This window comes from Mobula birostris, chromosome 4 (genome assembly GCF_030028105.1).
Source record: "Mobula birostris isolate sMobBir1 chromosome 4, sMobBir1.hap1, whole genome shotgun sequence".
NCBI classification, from domain to species: domain Eukaryota; kingdom Metazoa; phylum Chordata; class Chondrichthyes; order Myliobatiformes; family Myliobatidae; genus Mobula; species Mobula birostris.
Window position 1 is genome coordinate 58,870,426 of NC_092373.1, and position 21,298 is coordinate 58,891,723.

Consider the following 21,298-nt stretch of genomic DNA (forward strand, 5'->3'; position numbering starts at 1 on the left):
CTTATGTAAGAAGCATTAAATGAAATGTTTTCAACATTTCTGGGAACATTCATTGAATGAATCAGTAATTTCTATACTACTTGGCATATTATTCAGCAGTATCTCAGGGAATTGTACCACATGGATTTTATTGGAGTTAAGTGAAGAGTTCCATATATACATACAGTATAATGTATGTATGCCAGATCACCAATAATCAATCTTCAATTTTCATTTGTAACTGACCACAAATAGTTAATACCAACATTTCAATTTTAATAGCCTGCATCTATAAATGTTTTTCTCAGTGTTGCAAAAGGTTATGCTTTGCCATGTGTTGTATATCCAGCATAAATTATACAATGTAATTAGGACAATGGAAGACAGAATAACATTTATTTAATAATATTATCTTCAAAATTGAAACCTCTATAGTTAAAATAATCAGAATAAAATTGAACCAGATTAGATAAACTAAAATAGTTTATTGTTTGTCAGCAGGAAATGTTGTGCCATTTAGTTAATCACCTATTATTAAAAATGTGTTTCCTTTCTAAACCTGACATGTCCAAATGAGTTGAACTAGAGTATTATTGATCACTACAGAGGCTTTGAAATGGTTTATTTATTTCTCTACTTACACAACCTTCCACCAGAGTCATCTGATTTAGTTTCATAAGGGAAATAGAAAAGTAAAACTACTTCTGTTTTCTTGTAGTCATCAAAAAAAAACCTTTTTTTTGCAATCTGTATGTTGCTTCTGAAAAAAATGCAGGTTCTTGAGTTGAAGAGTAAGAGGCTCAGAATCAAAAGGTTTACTTCTCTTCAAGGGTGATCACCATGAGTGTCATTAACACCAGGGACATGAAAATCTTTAACATATTACCATTTCATAAATTCATTTGCAGCATCATGTGGCACCTTGTTGCTTGGTCATGTTGACCCCTCCTCCAAAGTAGGCAGATTTGGGATTGATGAGGTGAAAATATGTAAAAATCCAAAAGCAACCTCAACCTCTTTCAAATTCAGTAGTTCCTGATTTTACCAGAAAGTAAATTTCTTGGTACAGTTTGGGATGGGAGTGAAGGGAGCAGAAAACGAAACTACTTGCAGGGATTGGATTGGCCACTTGAACAAACCTCAGAATTTACCATCTTAATTAGTTTAACCCCAAAACATCTGGATTTTCTGGGCCTCTAGAAACCTGTCTGGAAGTGAGAAATTAATTGGATTCAATTTTCAAGGTGATTGAGGTGCTTGAAAAGTCAGCATTGTTTTTGTTCATCTCCATATAACTTTGAGAAGAAGGTGATGACGTTCTTGAACCACTTCTAACTTTCCCAAAATATTACAGGATAGGAAGTTCCAATATTCAGACCCAGTGACAATGAAGAGACAGGAATAAATTTCCAGTGAGAGAAGGCAATAGAGTCCATTCACCTAATGCTAGATTATGTTCTCAATTTTAATATTTCTTGCTGAAATCACCTACTGAAGTTTCTAGTTATATTGGTTTCTTGCTATGATTGTGCAGTTTTGTCAAGTTTAACATCAGTACCTTGATTATTAATCATTAATAATGAAATCAAAGATACTACAATTTGTACTTGTAGCATGTAGTATATGCTACTTAAAATGCATGTCTCACATTACTAATCCTCTCAATGTGATATAAATTTCCACTGTGGATTCCACTGTAATTCTTTCCCATCTGTTGGAACATCACTTGATTGCCATTATTTTGGCTTTGAGTCTGTTTTGTTTTATATGTAGTGAAGATGTTCACTTGCTTTCTACAATTACAGTATCTTGCCAGTGTGAATTGACTAGATTGGATTCAAAACTGGCTTGGCCATAGAACACAGAGGATAGTGGTGGAGGACCATTATTCCGATTGGAGATCTATGACCAGTCGCGTTACACAAGAATCAGTGTAGGAGCTGTGTGTGTGCCTGTGTGTTGGATTTGGATGAAAATGTAGGTGGGATAATTAATAAGTTTGCAAAGGACACAAAAATTGGCAGAGTTGCGGATACTGAACAGGATACAGAGCAGCTGCAAATGTAGGCAGAGAAATATCAGCTGGAACTTAATCTGGATAAGAGTGAGAAGTTGCACTTTGGGAGGTTAAATCTGAGGAAATTATACTGTCAGTGGTGGAACACTTTGCAGAATTGATGTGCACAGGGATCTTGGGGTGCAAATCCATAGCTCTGTGAAAGTTGCAATAGAAGTAGACAGGATATATAGAAAGGAATAAAAAGAAGTGGGAATTAGCAAAACTATTAGATCCAGGGGTTAAGGGTGGAAACAGAAGCAATTTCTTTATGTCCTTGGGTATAGCTGCACCTTGGAATGTATTTGTGCTGGGAAAGAAAGGGAACACCATCAATAGATTATTGTAAAATTCTTTCAATTAGCATTAATCTTTTAATAACAAATCAGGATGAGATGAGGATAGGACCAACTGAAATGATTAAGGAAGAGCAGAAACTTTGGTTAATTTCACTGCTCTTACTGCTACGGGCTGAAGTTCCCACTTACTTCAAAAAAGCAACAATTATACCAGTGCCTAAGAAGGATAATGTGAGCTGCCTTAATGACTATTGACCAGTAGCACTCACAACTACAGTGGTGAAATGCTTTGACAGGTTGGTCATGATTAAACTGAACTCCAGACTCAGCAAGGACCTGGACCGATTGCAGTTTGCCTATTGCTACAACAGGTCAACGGCAGATGTAATCTCAATGGCTCGCCACACGGCTTTAGACCACCTGGACAACACAAACACCTACATCAGGATACTGTTCATCGGTGATAGTTCAGCTTTAAATTCCATCATTCTCACAATCTTGATTGAGAAGTTGCAGAACTTGGGCCTCTGGACATCCCTCTGCAATTGGATCCAAGACTTCCTAACTGGAAGACCACAGTCTGTGCAGATTAGTGATAACATATTCTCCTCGCTGGCAATCAACACTAATGCACATCAGGAGTGTGTGCTTAGCCCACTGCTCTACTCTCTATATACACATCGCTGTGTGGCTAGGCATAGCTCAAATACCATCTATAAATTTGCTGACGATACAACCATTGTTCGTAGAAACTCAGGTGGTGATGAGAGGGCATACAGTAGTGAGATACGCCAACTAGTGGAATGGTGCCACAACAACAACCTGGCACTCAACGTCAGTAAGACAAAAGATCTGATTGTGGACTTCAGGAAGGGTAAGACGAAGGAGCACATACCAATCTTCATAGAGGGACCAGAAGTGCAGAGAGTGAGCAGCTTCAAGTTCCTGGGTGTCAAGATCTCTGAGGACCTGATCCCAACATATCAATGTAGACATAAAGAAGGCAAGACAGCAGCTATACTTTATTAGGAGTTTGAAGAGATTTTATATGTCAACAAATACACTCAAAAACTTCTATAGATGTACCGTGGAGAGCATTCTGACAGGCTACATCACTGTCTGGTATGGGGTGGTGGGGGTGGAGGGGGCGTTCTGCTGCATAGGACCAAAAGAAGCCACAGAAGGCTGTAAATCTAGTCAGCTCCTCCTTGGGCACTAGCCTACAAAGTACCCAAAACATCTTTAGGGAGTGGTGTCTCAGAAAGACAGCATCCATTATTAAGGACCTCGAACACCCAGGACATGCCCTTTCCTCACTGTTACTATCAGGTAGGAGGTACAGAAGCCTGAAGGCACACACAGCGATTCAGGAACAGCTGCTTCCCCTCTGCCATCCAATTCCTAAATGGGCATTGAAGGTTTGGACACTGCCCCACCTTTTTAATATACATTATTTCTGTTTTTGCATATTTTTAAAATCTATTCATTATATGTAATTGATTTACTTGTCTATTTATTATTATGTTTTGTTTTATTAATTATTATTTTTTCTCTCTCTGCTAGATTATGTATTGCATTGAACTGCTGCTGCTAAATTAACAAATTTCACGTCACATACTGGTAATAATAAACCTGATTCTGATTATTTCCATGTCGGAAAATGTGGAACACTGGCACCGACATAGAACCTTCCTTTCTCATCGTCACAGGTACCCAAATACTTTAGTGTAAGACTTCCAAGGTGACAAAAGGGTACCTTTTTCACAAATCATTCTTTTCGGTGCTTATCTGATACATGGCTTGGTACTTGATGTGCATTAAGATGTAATAAATCAGTGCCAACCATGACGAGCAACTGAATAGTATATATAGCACAAATCTCAGTCATATGACTTTCCTTAGAAGTGAGGTTTGTACAGTCAATAATCAGGTTTGTTGTATCTTGAAAGAGCTGCATCCTGTGTCACTTGGGATGCATCTTGACTGATCTCATTAGCCTGTCTCTGATCTTGAAAATTGTCTCCAGTAATATGGCAGGGGGATGGGAACCCACACAGAAGGAAGAAGGAAGCGATGCAGAGACCAAAGGTAGAGTTAGTGAAGAAAAAAGTAGGAGTAGAGTGCATAAAAGTAAAAAGCAAAAATTGCAGAGGTTACTAGATTCTAAAAGGATAATGAGTATAAGGGCACTTCATCTAAATGCCCATAGTATTAGAACCAAGTCTAGTGAACTTGTGGCACATATCAGTACCAAGGCATATAATTTAGTGGCCATTAGAGAAATCTGGTTGCAAGGTGGAGATGACTGGGAACTAAATATCCAAGGGTATCAGGTAATACGGAAAGATATTTAGGAAGGCAAAGGAGGTGGGTTGGTGCTCTTAATTAAGGATAATGTCAGGGCGATTGTGAGAGACGATATAAGATCTATGGAGCAGAATGTTGAGTGCATCTGGGTAGAGATTAAGAAAAGGAAAGGCTAAAAAATATCACTTGTGGGAGTTATCTATAGGCCACCAAATAAAAATATTACATAGAACATAGAATAGTACAGCACAGTACAGGCTCTTCAGCCCACAATGTTGTGCCAACCCTCAAACTCTGCCTCCCATATAACCCCCCACCTTAAATTCCTCCATATACCTGTCTAGTAGTCTCTTAAATTTCACTAGTGTATCTGCCTCCACCACTGACTCAGGCAGTGCATTCCATGCATCAACCACTCTCTGAGTAAAAAACCTTCCTCTAATATCCCCCTTGAACTTCCCACACCTTACCTTAAAGCCATGTCCTCTTGTATTGAGCAGTGATGCCCTGGGGAAGAGGAGCTGGCTATCCACTCTATCTATTCCTCTTAATATCTTGTATACTGCTATCATGTCTCCTCTCATCCTCCTTCTCTCCAAAGAGTAAACCCCAAGTTCCCTTAATCTCTGATCATAATCCATAATCTCTAAACCAGGCAGCATCCTGGTAAATCTCTTCTGTACCTTTTCCAATGCTTCCACATCCTTCCTATAGTGAGCTGACCAAAACTGGACACAGTACTCCAAGTGTGGCCTAACCAGAGTTTCATAGAGCTGCATCATTACCTTGCGACTCTTAAGCTCTGTCCCTCAACTTCTGAAAGCTAACACCCCATAAGCTTTCTTAACTACCCTATCCACCTGTGAGGCAACTTTCAGGGATCTGTGGACATGTACCCCCAGATCCCTCTGCTCCTCCACACTACCAAGTATCCTGCATTTACTTTGTACTCTGCCTTGGAGTTTGTCCTTCCAAAGTGTACCACCTCACACTTCTCCAGGTAGAACTCCATCTGCCACTTCTCAGCGTACTTCTGCATCCTATGTATGTCTCTCTGCAATTTTCGACAATCTTCTACACTATCTACAACACCACCTACCTTTGCGTCATCTGCAAACTTGCCAACCCACCCTTCTACCCCAACATCCAGGTCGTTAATAAAAATCACGAAAAGTAGAGGTCCTAGAACCGATCCTTGTGGGACACCACTAGTCACAACCCTCCAATCCGAATGTACTCCCTCCACCATGACCCTCTGCTTTCTGCAGACAAGCCAATTCTGAATCCACCTGACCAAACTTCCCTGGATCCCATGCCTTCTGACTTTCTGAATAAGCCTACCGTGTCGAACCTTGTCAAATGCCTTACCTAAATCCATGTAGATGACATCCACTGCACTACCCTTATCCATATGCCTGGTCACCTCCTCAAAGAACACCATCAGTCTTGTTAGACACGATCTGCCCTTCACAAAGCCATACTGACTGTCCCTGATCACACCATGATTCTCTAAATGCCCATAGATCCTATCTCTAAGGATCTTTTCCAACAGCTTTCCTACCACAGACGTAAGGCTCACTGGTCTATACTTACCTGGACTATCCCTACAACCTTTTTTGAACAAGGGGACAACATTCGCCTCCCTCCAATCCTCCGGTACCATTCCCATGGACAATGAGGACATAAGGATCCTAGCCAGAGGCTCAGCAATCTCTTCCCTTCCCTCATGGAGCAGCCTGGGGAATATTTTGTCAGGCCCCGGGGACTTATCCGTCCTAATGTATTTTAATAACTCAAAAACCTCCTCTCCCTTAATATCAAAATACTCCAGAACATCAACCTCCCACTCATATTGTCCTCACCGTCATCAAGTTCCCTCTCACTGAATACTGAAGGTAAGTATTCATTGAGGACCTTGTTCGCTTCCATAGCCTCCAGGCACACCCTCCCACCTTTATCTCTAATCGGTCCTATCTTCATATTGCAGTGGCAGAGGTAATTAACCAAGAAATAACTGAGGCTTGTAAGAACAGAACGGAAGTTGTCATGGGAGATCTTAACATCTACATAGATTGAGTGAATCAGGTTGGTCAAAGAAATCTTGAGGAGAACTTCATAGAATGCACCCATGATAGCTTTCTTGAGCAGCATGTTAGTGAACCTACAAGGGAAACTGCTATTTTAGATCTAGTCCTGTGCAATGGGACAGTTAAGATTAACGATCTTGTAGTCAGGGATCCTCTTGGAAAGAGTGATCATAGTATGATTAAATTTTGCATGCAGATGGAGGACGAAATAGTTAGACCTAAAACTATTGCATCATGCTTGAACAACAGAGACTACAACAGGATAGGGGAGGAGTTGGCTAATGTAGATTGGGAGCATAGGCTATTTGGTAGGATAGTTGAAGAACAGTGGAATACTTTCAAAGAGATTTTGCACAGTGCTCAGAAAAAGTATATTCCAGTCAAAAGTAAGGACAGTAAGTATGGGGAGAGCCTGCTTTGGATAACTAAGGAAATAAAAGACAGTATCAAATTAAAAGCATGTGTACAAAGTCGCAAAGAGTAGTTGGGAGACTGGAGGATTGGGGAAAACTTTAAAAAACAACAAAGAACAGCTAAACAAGAAATAAGGGAAGAGAAGATGGAGTATAAAAGTAAATTAGCATAAAATATAAAAACAGATAGCAAAAGTTCTTATAAATGTATAAAGTGGAAGAGGGTGGCTAAAGTCAATGTAGGTCCCTTGGAAGATGAGAAGGGGAAATTGATATTGGGTGATAAGGAAATGGCTGAGGCATTGAATGACTATTTTGTGTCGGTCTTCACGGTGGAGGACATATCTAATATGCCAAAGAATGATGTTTTGGATGAAATGGGAGGTGAGGACCTCGATAAAATCACTATCACAAAAGAGATAGAGATGAGCAAACTAGAGGGCCTAAAGGTAGATAAGTCCCCTGGTCCTGATGGGATGCATCACAGGGTGCTGAAGGAATTGGCGAAGGTTATAGTAGACGTGTTGGTTACCAAAATTCATTTACCAAAATTCTGAAGACTTTGAGAAGGTCCTGGTGGATTGGAAGACAGAAAATGTCATGCTACTTTTTAAGAAAGGATGTAGGCAAAAGGCGGGCAACTATAGGCCAGTTAGCTTAACATCTGTAGTCGGGAAAATGCTTGAAGCTGTCATTAAAGAAGAAATAGCGAAACATTATGAAAAGAGTGATTCCGTTAGACAGACGCAGCATGGATTCAGAAAGCGCAGGTCCTGTTTGACAAACTTACTGGAGTTCTTTGAGGACATAATGAGTGTAGTGGATAGAGGGGAACAGGTGGATGTTGTATACTTGGAATTCCAGAAGGCGTTCGATAACGTGCCACTCAAGAGACTTATAATTGAGATACGGATACATGGAGTCAGAGGAAGTGTATTGGCATGGATAGTGGATTGGTTAACCAATAGAAGGCAGAGAGTTGGTATAAATGGGTGTTTCTCCGGTTGGTAGTCAATGGTGAGTAGGGTGCCGCAGGGGTCGGTGCTGGGCCCGCAGCTGTTACCATTTATGTTGACGATTTGGAAGAGGGGACTGAGTGTGGCATAGCAAAAATTGCAGATGACACTAAACTGAGTGGAAAAGCAAATTGTACAGAGGATGTGCAGAGTCTGCAGAGGGATATAGATAGGTTAAGTGAGTGGGCCAAGGTCTGGCAGATGGAATACAACATTGGTAAATGTGAGATCATCCACTTTGGAAAGAATAATAGAAGAGCAGATTATTAATCAAATAGTGAAAGATTGCAGCATGCTGTTGTGCAGAGGGACTTGGGAGTGCTTGTGCATGAATCGCAAAATTTGGCTTGCAGGTGCAACAGGTTATTAAGAAGGCAAACAGAATGTTGGCCTTCATTGCTAGAGGGATTGAATTCAAGAGCAGGGAGGTCATGTTGCAATTATACAGGGTACTGGTGAGGCCGCATCTGGAGTACTGTGTGCAGTTCTGGTCTCCACACTTGAGGAAGGTTATACTGGCTTTGGAGGCAGTGCAGAGGAGGTTCACCAGGTTGATTCCAGAGATTAAGGGGTTAACTTATGAGGAAGGATTGAGTCACCTGGGACTATACTCTCTGGAATTCAGAAGAATGAGAGGGGATCTTATAGAATCATACAAAATTTTGAAAGAGATAGATAAGATAGAAGTAGGAAATTTGTTTCCATTGGTAGGTGAGACCAGAACTGGGGGACATTGCCTCAAGATCTGGGGAAGAAGATTTAGGACAGAGATGAGGAGAAACTTTTTTTACCAGAGAGTGGTGAACCTGTTGAATTCTCTGCCCAGGGAAGCAGTTGAGGCTTCTTCACTGAATATATTTAAGATACAGTTAGATAGATTTTTACATTGTAGGGGAATTAAGGGTTATGGGGAAAAGGCAGGTGGATGGAGCTTACGGACAGATCAGCTATGATCTTATTGCATGATGGGGAAGGTTCGATGGACCGGATAGTCTACTCCTGCTCCTATTTCCTATGTTCTTATGTTCTTCTGTAATATCCCATATTTTCTGTTGGAGGGGGACTGTACTTGTTTTTCTAATTCTGCTATATCTAACCTAATGACTATTTCTATACCTGATGCATAGCCTGCTCCCACTAATTCCATTAATCCTCTTTTCCTTTTATTTTTGACTGGCCTAAGCTCACTCCTGCTTAGTTGTCTCCCAAGAAGATCGGTACATAACTGTTTTGTTGTAGGTGAGCACCACCCAGGCACCATTATTTCAATTAGATTAAAAATTACCTGCATTTCCTGGTATCCTGGTTCCAAAGTGACAAGTGACTACTAACGCTAATCCCATCCCCTTTGCATTGAAGTGGACGTGCAGGCTGCCTTCAGGAGGTGAATCCATGGACCAGGTGGGGTACCTGTCCACGTACTAAAGACCTGTGCTGACCAACTGAGGCTGTTGTTCGGGTCCTCCAGACCAGGCAACATCCTTGTAATTTTTCTCTGAACTCTTTCAACCTTATTTACATCTTTCCTATAGGTGTGTGACCAAAACTACACACAATACTCCAAAATAGGCCCCACCGATGTCCTTTACAACTGCAACATGACATCTCACATTTTGTACACTTTATTTTAATTTATGAAGGACAATGTGCCAATAACTTTCTTCACAACTCCTTCAACCAATTATGGACCTGTATTCCCAGGTCCCTTTGTTCTACCACACTCCTCAGTATCCTAAGCGTGGTTTGAACAGCTTATTGCATAGTACCGGGAATAAAGACTCACATGGCCACAGATGAAATAGCAAAACTGAGCATTGTACTGGGTTGTTTGCCCTCTACAACAGTCTTGCTGATTGGATGAAGGTGCACTCCAGCACTTTGTTACTTCACTTGCACAATCTCTCTGCTGGTTTCTCTGACTGGGTGAAGATGCACTCCAGCGCATCGTTATTTCACTTCTACAATTTCTCTGCTGGCTTCTACCCTGACCTGCATTTCTCCACATGATGCTCCATGTATTTTCTTGTAGAAGCATTTTAGCTGCCTTGGAAGTATTCCTAAAGTTAAAATCTAATCCCTGTACTTCTTTCTTCCATGCTCTAACCATTTTTCTAAGTACCTCTGCCTCAGTATATGTAGATTTGTTGCCACTATGAGACACTAATTTTTTTAACCATCCAGTTGCAGGTTCTGGTTCTAAATGATCTTGATCTAATGTTAATCCATATACCTCTTTGAATGCCATCCATAGACAGGATGCCAATGCAGATAGGTATTCTCTTCTCTTCTGGTAACATTTGCTTTGCACATTTATTAGATTCCCACCTGTTACTACCCATCACCGTCAATATCACATTCTTTAACTCCTCATTTGCTCCCCCAGTATGTTGCTGTACCTCTGACAAAGCAGGGTGTTTATTCAGATGCAAGCACATTATAATTAATTTCCTTTCCTCAGAAATCAAAAGTAATTTCCAGAGAATCATCACTCTCTGGTGACTTATTGCTTGGAATTGCTCCCTAGGATCATCCCCAGGAAGATATGTCCTGATCTGCTTAGAAATATCCTTCAGCTGCTGTGCTCCTTTTAGGGTAGAGTATGTTATATTCTGGCTTTGAATTCCTTCCCTGACTCTCCCCTCTCTGATAATGAGTAGGAGCGCTTCTTTTGGTTGTATGTCATCAGGGGATCCTCAGATGGAGGCTGCTCATCATAACCATATCTGGTTGCCATATCTGTTAAATCACTCCAATCGATATCTCCATATTTACCTTCCTCCTCTCTTTCAGATCTGAAAGCATGTATTATTCCTTTCCTGTGCAGCAAATTGGCCCTGCAGCTTTTGTAACTGCTTTCAACACTTTGTATGGTGTCCAGCGTTGCTTTTCTTTTCCTGTACTGCTTTCTGTATTACATTCATAGTCGTCTGTAAATCACTGCACTGTTTCCTCAATCCCTCCACTTTGTTCTTAGCTACATGGGCTTCTTCTTCTTGCTTGCTCTTTTCTTAAACCAGTTTCTCACACTGTAACTGAAAGTGGTGCATGCTTGCCACATCCTCACTCCTCTGCCCCTGTAAATTAATAAGTTTCTCTTTCAGGTTTTCTACCTCTTTGTGGAGCCTTTTGATTTCCTGTTCTAGTCTGTCCTACTGTACTTTGTGGGCTGAAAGGCCTGTAATGTGCTGTACTATTCTATGTTCTAGTTTAGCTTTCTGCCAATATTCTATGGTTTCCTTTTTGATCTGTCATGTTCTATTTTTGCCTTCTGCTGACAGTCTATCCAATACTCAATTGAGCAGCCAACTGCTGCTAGCTTCTCAAATTGTTCAAATTTCTTGTCTGTCAATCTTCCAAACAGTCTCCCCAGCAGTTTTCATTTCACCAGCATACTCTCTGAATTGTGACCATTTCCCCTATAAATATTTCTGGAAGAGTCCCCCTCCAATCAAAGCAAACCAAGTCCTCTGGATATGAGGACTTCCACAAATTCTTCATCCTGGGTTAGTAACAGCTAACTATCCAGCCCCAGGTATTTCTATTCCTCATCAACATGGTCCGACTTGAGTCTCCCACTGACTCAATAGAAAGATTTATCTTTGAGCCCATTCAGGAACGCCTATTCTGTTTAATGTATTAACCCTCAAAAATAGTGATCAGTTAGCCACAGAGAGAATCTGCATTTACTGACAAGTACCTTTAGTGGTTCAGTTAACAACATGTCTATTTACAAAACTAAGTACCTATGAGCACATCCATTGGTTTCCCTGGCCCTTCATGAACAGTCAAAGGTAACAACCAGGAAATGCAGTCGACACTGGCCAAGCATTCTTCTTGATCACAAGTAATCATTATGTGTCTGACATGGGGTCATCTACTTCAGCGATGTTTAATCTCCACAGAGTTGTCAACTATCTCTGCTGCTGAAATCCTCCATCCTTATCCTTTTCCTCATTAGATCAATCTATGATGTTTCAATTTTGTTGCCTCAAGCTTATCTGATTGACCTGCGTCAGCTTCTCGTTAATCTGGCCCAAGGCTACAAGCAATATTGCTTTATGGCTCTTTCTCCCTGACTTGTGCCACAGCTAATTTCTTTCTTTATTTCCAGCTCAGGTTCAAATGAGTCCAGACAGGTCAGCCAAACAGTGAGCCCAGCTGATCAGATCACAGGCTGTTCCTTCTGCAAACCTGAAATTTTATATAATAAAGAGCTTCTTGTCTGAAACTGGTCTCCGATTTAGCAGATAATCAACAAACAACTCCACTGTGTCCATTTTCCGCTGCCCTGACGGAGCCATCCCTCAGCAAGAACAAGTTTACCAAACAGTTCACAAAATGGCTGCAAGAACAGTCTCACAAAATGGCCTCCTCCTTTCCTGCAAACACATGGCAAGAACAAAGACTTTGTGTTGTCTATTTCCACTACCCTTTCCTCATTATTGTTCGCTGATTTGTAGATGGTAATTTTTCTGGCCAACAGGCAGAACATTGAGACATTGAACTGTTCTAATGTTTAATCAGTCGTGAATAATAAAAAATTCTCTGTACTACTCTGGATTTGATTTTAATTTGCCTCTACAGGGCAGTAAATAAGTCATATGGCATGCTTGCTTTCATCTGTCTGTGTATTGAATGTAGAAGTCAGAAAGTCATGCTGTACTTCATGATGCTCCATTTTTAATTCTGTTTCCCACACTATAGAAAAGACATGGTTAAGCAAGAAAGGGTAGGAAAAGATTCTAAAGGCCATTGCCTCCTTCCTTTCCAGTCCTGATGAAAGGTCCCAGCCTGAAATGTCACTCTCCATAAATGCTGTCTGACTTACTGAGTTCCTCCACTATTTTAATTTCTGTAAACAGACAAGTCAAACAGGAAAAAGTAATTGCCTTGATTGTATCCAATGACAAAGCAGTAGAACTTCCCAATGGTTTAGAAGAAGCTTGCCTTCAAAGATTTAACAATCCCTCTAGCATGAAATTCTGGCTGAATTTGCTGAAAAGCATAAATTGTGAGGTTCACTGACATTCAACAAAAGTGATGGCATCACATTGGTAAGTAGCTAATCATCATTATGACTACGCATAAACAACCAGCCATTCTTAAATAAAGTTTCCTGCAATATCCCAGGTTGATGTCCATATTGTTGGTGGATGTTAGGGATTCTGTGACTGATGTATAGCAGAAACAAAGGTTAGGATTTCACACCTCAGAAACCGTTGTTTTTGAGGACAACTTTCTCCAGCACCAGTGGAAACCACATTTAAAGTAAAAAGCATAATTTTTAACAAATATATTAAACGTTTTAGAGAAAACAAAAAAAGTTTGAACTGTACATAGAAAATATTGAGAATATTGAAATGGTTTACGTTTATTTTTTGTTTGAAAATACATTAAATATTAGAATATTTATGTAAGCAATTATAATCAATGTGTAAAGCGCTGTAAGGGTTCACTGCTAATGTAATGGATTCTCTGTAGCAGCAATGTTTGTGTTATGACTAGAGATAACAGAGGCTTTGGAATGCTATCCAATGAGAGGCATGTTGTTCTTTCTTGTGGGTCTGGGAGCAGGGATTTTGCTGTCTTCTGTTGGTGAGAGATAAAGAGAGAAGACACGGTGGAAAGAGTTGGTAGACCAGCGGATGGAGTGGACTCAGAGTGCGGGTCCGACGGTCAGCAACGCTCGGAGGTCGATGGGGAATGAGTGGACGAATCCATGAGCTCGAACGTGCACATTAGTTTCATTAAAACGGGCCCTTTTTCTTTTTATTTTCTTTACTAATCCTACAGTCATATTAAGATTTATAAAGATCAATCATTAAATTGCATATGGTGTACTGGGTGGTGTACTGGCTGATATTTTGCTGTTCCGATTTGTAACCGGGCAACACATCACGCAGCATCCACACAAACAAGATTTCTCAGTTTGGCTAGGCCAGAGGCTGTCTTCCCATAGACAAATGCATGTTGACCAAACCTGAGGGTTACAAATGTACTGAAGATTAATTGTTTTGTTCACTTAATTTGTTGAGCAGTAACATTTACTTAAAATTCCATTTTAAAAAAACTTATTTTTAACTCTATAACAGAGAATAATATATTATTCAGTGAGAGTAGTTTATGGCTTGACCCATGTTTTCCTAAGAGAGATTCATCTCCCATTTCACCATTGATGTCCTTGGCTTCCCAGAACTTCATTTCCAGTTGTGTAAAGATGGTCTCGGTGACCGAAGCAGTCAAGTGAAATGTTCCAGTGGTGACAGAGCCTCAAATGACATGCAAGCATCAATGGTTCATTAGAAAATTCACCTTCAAAACTTCTCTAGAATCTTCAACAGATGGCAGAATCTGACTCTCCCAGCTTTGCTGTCAAAGCTGTGAACGTTTTCTAATTCTTCTGAAGAGCTTCAGCATTTAGAAAGATGTAACAATGATAAAAAGAGAAATAAGCAATTAACATATATTAGTTATCACAAGAAAGATAAAATGGTGTACCTTGTGATCATGGAAACCACATTAAATAAAAAGGGAGACCAGTGGCAGGAAGTAGCTAGAAAATTGATGGGTGACCCTGGTCATTAAGCTCAGAAAAGTATCTGCACTTACATGGGCATGCTGGAATTGTACTGAAAAATGCACAATCACTTCTGTCAATTAACTGTTTTCTGGTGATTGCATTGGAGAAGGTGGTGAAACTGTCACAGCATTGAGGAGCAGGCAATTATCTTCAGCAATTTCTGGATGTGCAAATTTAACTGCACATATGTACTCCATAAGTTGCAGTTAGCTACATTATAGAATGACAATGATGCAAATGATTTTGACATAACAAGCACAAACCTGTGCCTAACTTGAACATATATAAAATACTGATTTGGGTGCAGCTGAATATAAACATATTTTGTTGCCTCGATGGAACTAGTCAAATTAACAGTCTTCAGTAATATATGATCAAAGATTTTTTGTTGAACCTTTCCGCAGTAACTTGCACCAAAGAGCAGTGATTCAGCCTAGAACACAGAAAAGTGCAAACAGCAAATTGTAAATTTGCAGCTTCTATCTACCGTCTGTAACAAATATATATTGTCCTGAAATAGACTATCAGTTTTTCTTAAATACAGATTGGTGTACTATGATTATAGAACCAAAAATTTTCATCAGAGTTACATCAATAAGAGGACCCTTTCTAAGCAGAATTAATGACCCTATTTGAAATTCGGCAAAAGTTTCTCAATAAAGGCTTTCCATTAATTTAACAGTTAACTTGATTATTGTCCCACAAAAGTAGTCAACTTAAACAGTACTTCTCTTCCTAAATATAGCATCATAAGAAATTATAAAAGAGGAAGAAAATTTGAAACTGAAAAGATAAGATCTTCCTGAAATCACTGTCTCCCTGGCCATTAGTCTCCCAACCTGATGCCAGGTGCAGTATTCTGCTAGGAATCTACACCCTAATGTATAGAGACAGTCGTGTCACGCGCAGCCAACTGCACTCAGAGGAAGGTATCAACAACAACTGAAGCCCTAAGCCCCCAGGCACACCATCTATGAAATCCATTACTAGGAACATTTAAAAACAATGGTTGTGTATTTAATATTTCAGTAGTACTTGAGTGAGATTGTAAGTATATTCTTTGATTAAGCACTCTTGATTGTTTAAATAGTTCATTGCAGGCTTTACGTAAAATAAGTGAATTTTATATGTCATGACACTGTTTCATGATACATGCACACCTCACTTATTATTAGACTGGCATTCCTGGATCCTTGTTTTCTTTGGATTAGTCTTATGTTTTGGAGTTACAAAGTATAACAATGGCAAGGAAGTCTTTTTAAACAAACCCGTGATTACTACCCACCTCTTGAAGTGCAGCAAGACATTTGAGTTTAAAAAATACAATAAGAAATTGTAAAGTTACAGAAAAAGCACAGCATGTTTACTTTCTTCTTTGGAGCAGTAGATTTTCTTCAAAAAAGTAAAGATGGTCCAGTTAAAAAAAAAATAGGCAGAAAATGGAAGAATTCACAGGTTCATGAACAGTGAGTACTGGGGAAATAATCATAAATTTTAAAAAAGCGGAAATTTCTGTCCACATCGGAAAGGTAGAGGCGTTTCGTTGCATAAGAGATAACTGGAGTATGTATATTGAATGGATTAATCAGTACCTTAAAGTAAATGTAATAGCCAATGAGAAACAAGTTCCAATTTTGCTGCATATAACCACAAGAGTGGTTCTGTCAGGATCTGTGGTGATTTTAAGCTCACCATCAAACCATACTGAAAGTAAATCAGTATTATCTGCTCAGGATAGAGGATATATTTGTAAATGTTGCTGGAGGAAAACACTTCAGCAAAGTGGACAGCTGAGGCCTACCTTCAGATGTAGATGAAAGACGAGTCCAAAGTGTTTCCCACCACTGACTCTCATGAAGGATTTTATTGTTATAATAGGCTTGTTTGTGGAGTAGCATCTGCACCTGCACTCTGGCGGAAAGCTATGGATCAGGTGCTGAAAGGCTGCCCAGGCACTCAGTGTTACCATCATTGTTACGAGTAAGGACGACAAGGAACTTCTCAAAATTCTCAGAACAATGTTAAAAAAAATTATGAGCTCAGATCACAACGCAACAAGTGTGAATTCATTAAACCAAACATCACTTACTGTGGTCACACCATTGATGAACAAGCAATACACAAGTGTGCTAAGAAAATTCCAGCAGTGGTGGATGCCCTGAGGCCAAAGTTGCAGTCCCTTTTAGGGTATGTCAAATCTAGCTACTGTGCTCCACCCCTTGACCTCATTAATACTGATGGGGAAGAAATGACATGGACAAAGCAATGTGAGATGGCTTTCCAAAAGACAAAGGAAATAGTGACGTCGGACTCTGTATTCATACATTACGATACACATGTCCAGTGAAGCTTGCCTCTGACACTTCACCTTATGATATAGGTGCAGTCATGAAACATGTGATGAAAGTGAATGCCCCAAAGCCTTTGTATCACACTCCCTTACTGCTGCAGAGAAAAATTACACACAGATTGACAGAGAGGTCTTGAGTCTGGTTTGGGGTGTAAAACATTTCAAACAGTACTTGTATGTGAGAATTTACCCTCATTACTGATTATCAAACACTAGTGTCCATTTTCAATCCACGGAAGGGTGTTCCATTAACAGCAGCAGCACAAATGCAGAGAAAGGCTTTGTTTCTTAGTGGATACAATTACAAGATTGAAGTCAAGAGGACAACCAATCATGGAAATGTTGATGGAATATCTTGGAGAAAGGAGAATAAAGCTGCCCAGAATTTATTATCGAAGTACATATATGTCACCTTATACAATCATGAGATTCATTTTCTTGTGGGCATACTCAATAAATCCATAATAGAATAATAACCATCATAGAATCAATGAAAGACCGCAGCAATTTGGGTGTTCAAACAGTGTGAAAAGGACAATAATCTGTGCAAATATAAAGAGCAATAATAATAAATAAGTAAGCTATAAATATTAAAAACATTAAAGGAAGAGTCCTTGACAGTGAATCCATTGGTTGTAGGAACATTTCAATGACTGAGCAAGTGAAGTTGAGTGAAGCTATCTATCCATTTTGGTTCAAGAGCCTGATAGCTGAGCAGTAAAAATGATTCCTGAACCTGGTGGTGTGTCTCTTGAGGCTCCTGTGCTTTCTTTCTGATGGCAGCAGCAAGAAGAGAGCATGTCCTGGGTGGTGGTGGTGGGTCCCTGATGGTGGATGCTGCTTTTCTGCAATAACGCCTTGTGTAGATGTGCTCCGTGGAGAGGGGGCTTTACAGACTGGGCTGTGCCCACTACTTTTTGTAGGACTTTCTATTCAAAGGTATTGGTGTTTCCATGCCAATACCTGTGTTAAACAGTCAGTCAATATATTTTCCATGATGCATCTATAGAAGTTTGTCAAAGTTTTAGATGCCATACTGAATTTTCATAAACTTTTAAGGAAGTAGAGGCATTGCCGTGCTTTCTTAGTAATTGCCCTTAAGTGCTGAGCCCAGGACTAGTGTTTTGAAATAATAACACCAATGAATTTAAAGTTGCTGACACTCTCTACCTCTGATGAGGAACTCTGGTTTCCTCCTACTGAAGTCAATAATCAGCTCCTTGATCTTACTGACATTGAGTAACTGGTTGTTGTTATGACACCGCCCAGACACCTTTTCAATCTCCCTCAAATATGCTGATTTCATCACCACCTTTGATTTGGCCTACCACAGTTAAAGATCTCAGTGACCACTCTAGCTACGTGATCAGCACAAGTGTTTAGTACTTGGCCAGGTACCCGGTCTGGGCCGGATGCTTTTTGTACATTCACCCTCCTGAGGTCTGCCTGCACATCGGCTTCAGAGTCTGAAATCACAGGATCACTGAGGCTGTGAGAGCTCATGATGGCTCCTCCGCATGTTGATGGTCAAAGCAAGCATAGAAGGCATTGAGCTCATCTGGAAGCGAAGCCCTGTTGTCGCCTATGTCACTTGATTTAACTTTACAAAAGGTAATAGAAGCACTAGATGGAGTAAGTCGCACTTGACTTTGCTCCGTTCTTTTTTTTCATTTATTTACCACCCGTTTAATATTCACATTGAAATGTTTACATTATTTTTGTATGCTTCAATTGTGACTTTTAATTCTTGGAAATGGCAACCAGAGGGAAAAAAGACACTTACTGAGAGCAAGGAAGCCGATAATGGAAATGGAGGATAAAGAGGTGACACCAAACAGTTTAAACAACCTAAACAGGCGCAACTGACTTTGAAAGTTATATCCAAGCTTTTGGATGACAAACTTGATAAATTTGATAAAAGATTTTCTAATCTCAAAATAAAGTTAAACAATATTAAAGATCAACAGAGCAATTAAACGTGAGAATGAAAAGCAACAAAAACTAATTTCGGATCTTGATGAAAATGGCAGACAAAGAGACCTTAGATTACGCTCGTTGGAAAAGAAGGTATTCTCGATCACTCAAATGCTGGAACAATATAAAGCCAAGATCATTGACCTGGAAAATCATAGTCGCGGACAGAATCTACGGATTATAGGACTTCATGGGGATGTTAAAAGTAGTGATCCCACTAAGTTTTTTGCTCAATTTTTAATGGAGATATTTGGTACTGAGGTGTTTTCTAACCCCCCCCCCCCCCACATACTAGACCGTGCTCATCGCTCGTTAGGGGTTAAACCCCCAAAAGATTTAAAACCCAGTTGTTCTACGATTCCACTATGTGTATACTAAGGAGCAGTAATTCGAGTTGCACATCGGAAAGGAGTCATTGAGCATGGGGATCTCAAATTTCGTTTGGTGGAAGGTTTTAGTTCAGAGTTGTTATAAGAGAGGTCTCCTTTTGAGTTGGTGATGTTGGATTCATACCAAAAGAAATTACATCCTGCGTTATTATATCCTGCGCATTTAAGGGTTGTTTAGCCAGATAAATCATGTAAGTGGTTTAAATCAGTGACGGAGGCAGGTCAATTTCTTAAAGAGCTTGACTAAATTTCAACTGTTTAATAAATTTACTGCTTTCTCATGTTTGAATGTAGTTGTCTATTACTTTAAAATTAATGTGTAGATTTGCCTTTAAAGTTCGGGAATTCTCATTCTTGGTTGGATTATACCTGTTTTTTTTGGAGTATAAATGCTTATTATGTTTTTAAGTTAAGATTTCTTTACCTTTTTATTATTTTATGTAAATATTTTTAACTTTTCATTTAACATTTTGACTTGGCGACAGATTGTTCGTTTTTTGAAATATTAATAAGATTGTATTTTGTTTCATTTTTCAAGATTTTGCCTTTCAAAATGTCTCGCAATGTCTGGGTTCTTTGGTTTTGTCCTTTTCTTGGAATTTCTATCATAATGTTTTGTCTGTGGGTGGTTTATTACATTCCTTCCATTTGGAGTCATGTCTTCATGAGAGTTGGGGGTAATGTATTTGGGATTAGTTAGCATATTGGCTGGCTGTGGCCAGTTGTTTTTTTTTTCGGGCTTGGTAGGTGGGGCATGGTATTTCTTTTAGTTTAGTATTTTCCAATTGGGATGTTCTGAAACTACAAACGTGTCTAAGTGTTGTAGATTCCGGTTCTTCTTTAAACTCTTTCCTCTTCCTGAGTCATGGGTTTCCTGTGCAGTATGGTTATCCCTTTGCATACCATTTGGCTTATTGTAGTAAAATGGATAATGTTATTAATTTTGTTTCATGGAATGTAAATGGTTTGAATCATCTGATTAAATGGAAGAAGATTTTTAATATCTTTCGTAGACTGAATGCTCAGATTATCTTTGCTCAGGAGACTCATGTGAGGAAGGTGGATAATCAGAGTTTTTTTTAGATTTTGAAAGGATCAACAGTTTCATTCTAATTCACAATCTAAGGTAAAAAGAGTCTCTATTTTTATAGACTCCTCGATTTCATTTGTTCATTATGAAACAATTTCAGACCCGAATGGTAGATTTTTGCTAATTACTGGCTTACTTTACAATCAAAAAGTTGTTTTGGTTAATATTTATGCATCAAATACTGACTATCCTGAATTTTTAAGCATTTATTTGCATCTTTTCCTAATTTAAATGAATATGTTGATAATGGGTGGAGACTTTAATTGTTGCTTGAACCCATTAATGGATAGGTCTGTCTCTAATCAAATATCTCCAAACAAATCCGCTATTTTTATTAACTCCTTTTTATGTGATTCCGGAATCTTACATGTTTGGAGGCTTTTATATCATAATGAGAAAGAGTTCTCTTTTTTCTCCCATGTATATCATAGCTATTCGGGAAATGATTATTTTTTATTGATTCTCGATTAATTTTGTCTGTTATTGCATGTGAACATGATGCAATTGCTATTTCTGATCATGCACCTCTGAAACTATCGATTAAATTCACTGACGTAACTTCTAGAGCTAGACAATGGAGGTTCAATTTCACTTTATTTCAAATTTTGCCAATTTTATTAAAGAACAGACTGATTTTTTCTTTTCAACTAATTCTATCGATGAAATTTCCAATGGAATATTGTGGGATACTTTTAGAGTATGTATTCGTGGGCAAATTATTTCATATTCTGCTGGATTGAAAAAACAAATTAATAATG

The 21,298-nt window shown here is 39.2% G+C and overlaps 1 protein-coding gene across 1 annotated transcript in view; it reads left to right on the forward strand.

Moving 5' to 3' along the window:
- Nucleotides 1–3,975, forward strand: part of LOC140196352 (cholinesterase-like) — a 67,534-nt gene extending 63,559 nt beyond the window's left edge. Inside the window, exon 6 of the mRNA XM_072255403.1 lies at nucleotides 3,898–3,975. The gene's annotated coding sequence lies outside the window, so the exon portion shown is untranslated. The remainder of the gene's footprint in view (nucleotides 1–3,897) is intronic.
- The last annotated feature ends 17,323 nt before the right edge of the window (nucleotides 3,976–21,298 follow it).